Source organism: Pezoporus flaviventris, unplaced genomic scaffold (genome assembly GCF_033815535.1).
Source record: "Pezoporus flaviventris isolate CSIRO_AGI_PZ_B2104156 unplaced genomic scaffold, CSIRO_AGI_Pfla_v1 ptg000008l, whole genome shotgun sequence".
NCBI lineage: Eukaryota > Metazoa > Chordata > Aves > Psittaciformes > Psittacidae > Pezoporus > Pezoporus flaviventris.
Genome location: NW_026892556.1, coordinates 3,857,825 through 3,860,570, shown reverse-complemented (window position 1 = coordinate 3,860,570; position 2,746 = coordinate 3,857,825).

Sequence of the window (2,746 nt, the reverse complement as noted above, 5' to 3'; positions counted from 1 at the left end):
CTGGTATTTTCACACCTGGATACATAGATCCAGGCCTGGAGATCCCAGATGAGTGTGGTGGTTACTCATGAGCTGGTGAGTTCTTTATGGCTGGGAAAGGGAAGCTTTATTTACAGGTTGGAAATCAGGTTGCGGCAGTCCTAGTGAGGGCTGCAAGTGGGTTACTGTGATTGCAGGTCACTGTGGCTCTCCTACCTACACTGGAAAGTGGGACCTCCCGTCCCGAAGGAGGGCAAAAGGGACCAGGGAAGAGGGGTTGACGTTTGGCAGGAGAGAGGCATTAGGAGTGATGCTAAAGGAAGGAAAACACAAGGAGAAATTGGATGCTGTATTGAGGGTCAGTATTTGCCTGGTGAAATCCTACGCAGGGCAGCAGCACACGCACAAGTAGGGGTTTTGCTTCTAAACAGAGACATAGGGATTGCTCCCTGTACCCAGCTCATCCCTTCCCCAAATACCATTTCCCTGGCCTGAAGGGTGCAGGGATATTTTCAGCAGTGCCCTGATATTTCCACCATTGACCTCTTCATTCTCCCCGCCCCCCTCCAAGAAAGGATGCTCTTGCATTAGGGTTGGAAGCCCCAGTAGCCATGCCTGGAAGTGACTACATGGCGTGCAGACCTGTGAAATCGTTTTCCCTGCAGTAAAATGTGAGCATTGAATCCTGATCTGCCTTTTAAGAATAGAAAGAAAGCCAAAACACCGATAGCATGCACACACTCACTGGAGGGAAAACACTTTACACATCACTGCACCGCTACCTGCTTCCACAAGATGTAATTTCCCTTGCAATTGCCTTCTGCTACATTAGGCTTTGCTGAAGACACAGCCCGTTGCTATTGCTCAAAGCACAGTTTGGGTCTCCCAGTCAAATAAAAAGCTGCCCAAATGAAGGCAAAATCTTCACTGCAGGGTAATGGCAAGGCTGGGGCTCTTCTGCACAGACACAGCAGGGGACAAGGCTAGGGATAGGGCTGGCCCATTCCACCATGCCATGAGCAGGCTGCTGTGCCGTGGGCTGCCAGGTACAGGGATGTTCCCATAGCAAAGGCAGAAGGCATCTTTCTGCAACTAATCATTTTGGGACAGAGGAGATGAACTCTCAGCGAGTCACAGGGTGATTGCTAAGGGATAGTGACTTGCCAGTTGTCTCCTGAGTGTAGGACATGTAGCTTTGCTTTATCCTTCTTTGGTGAAGTGGAAAGTAAGTTGTTACCTTGCACTTGCATATGTGTTGTGTCTATACAAACTCAGCCAGGTTGGGGTATATTCTTTGGACTCCGGAGCTCAAAAGAAACTCCAGGTACAACTCTGCAGTGGCTTTTATTGTTCCAAAGAGCAAGCAAGTAAATGGATATCAAAACATGGCTGTTGTTTGAGGCTCAGAGGATGGCAGAAGGGTCATGCAGTGCTACTGGCTTCTACTTGCTCCCTCCCTATTTCTGTCCCTGCCTGTTTGCCAGCGTCAGGAGGTGGCAGCCACTCACTGCAGTGCTGCTGCACCAAACCCCATCACTGCTGCACCCTGTCAGAGCCCTGCCCTGGGGATATGGGGTGACACGGGTCTGCTCCATCACGCTGGAGTGATCCATGCTGTCACATAGAATCATGGAATAGTTAGGGTTAAAAGGACCTTAAGATCATCCAGCTCCAACATCTCTGACTCCTGACTCTGTCAGCATCAGCAAGTGGATAAGCAGGGACAAGGAGAGGCAAAAAACCATGCACAGCACCTGCCACAAGCTGATCCAGGCTTCCTAATCTCCTATCTCCTGCCTTTCCCACTCAACCCTGCTGCCTACTTACTGCTGTGCTGTGCGATGCTGCACAGCAGGACTGCAGGACAATTAGGATGGGAAGGACGCTAATGATATACCTGGATGGAATTACAAAAGCAATTTAAGATGCCAGGTTTCCGGATGAGGAGCGGAACCACTGCTCTCTTGGCTTCCCCTGGAGTAATCAGTGCTTCTGGCACTGGGTTGTAAAAGGGGTGGAGAAAATCTGCTTGAACAGGACAGCAGGGAGCCTGGTCCTGCTTTCACATGAGCAGCCCTTCGAATCATCAGCTTTGGGTCCAGGCTTCAGGAAAACAGCAGCCATCCTGGTGGGAGCTGGTGTATCCTCCATCCCCTCCTCTGCAGAAGGGTGGTGTGGGCACCTTCCTCTTTTCTAAAGTCATCAGAACCATGGAATCCCAGCCTGGTTTGTGTTGGAAGGGACCTTAAAGCTCCTCCAGCTCCAACCCCTGCCACGGGCAGGGACCCCTTCCACTGGAGCAGCTTGCTCCAAGCCCCTGTGTCCAACCTGGCCTTGAACACTGCCAGGGATGGGGCAGCCACAGCTTCTCTGGGCACCCGGTGCCAGCGCCTCAGCACCCTCACAGGGAAGAGCTTCTGCCTAAGAGCTCATCTCAGTCTCCCCTCTGGCAGGTTAAAGCCATTCCCTTTGTCTGCTGCTCCATGCCCTTGTTCAAGCCATATAGAAGAGCTCATCGATGTCCTTAGCTCCATGTTGCTCTAGGAAGCAGTCCAGCACCCAGAGCAGTCATCAGAAAGGCTCCCTGCAGCTTCAGCAGAGCAGCGATGCTCTCAGAGATGTGCTCATCATGTGAAACGTGTCACACTGAGTCTGGGGCTGATTTACAAGTGGTAGCCCCTGCTGGCATCTGCAGAGCTCTGTCAGGCTGCTCTGTCTGTGGATATCACCCAGAGGCCAACAGACCTCAGGAATGCACTTCCCTTCC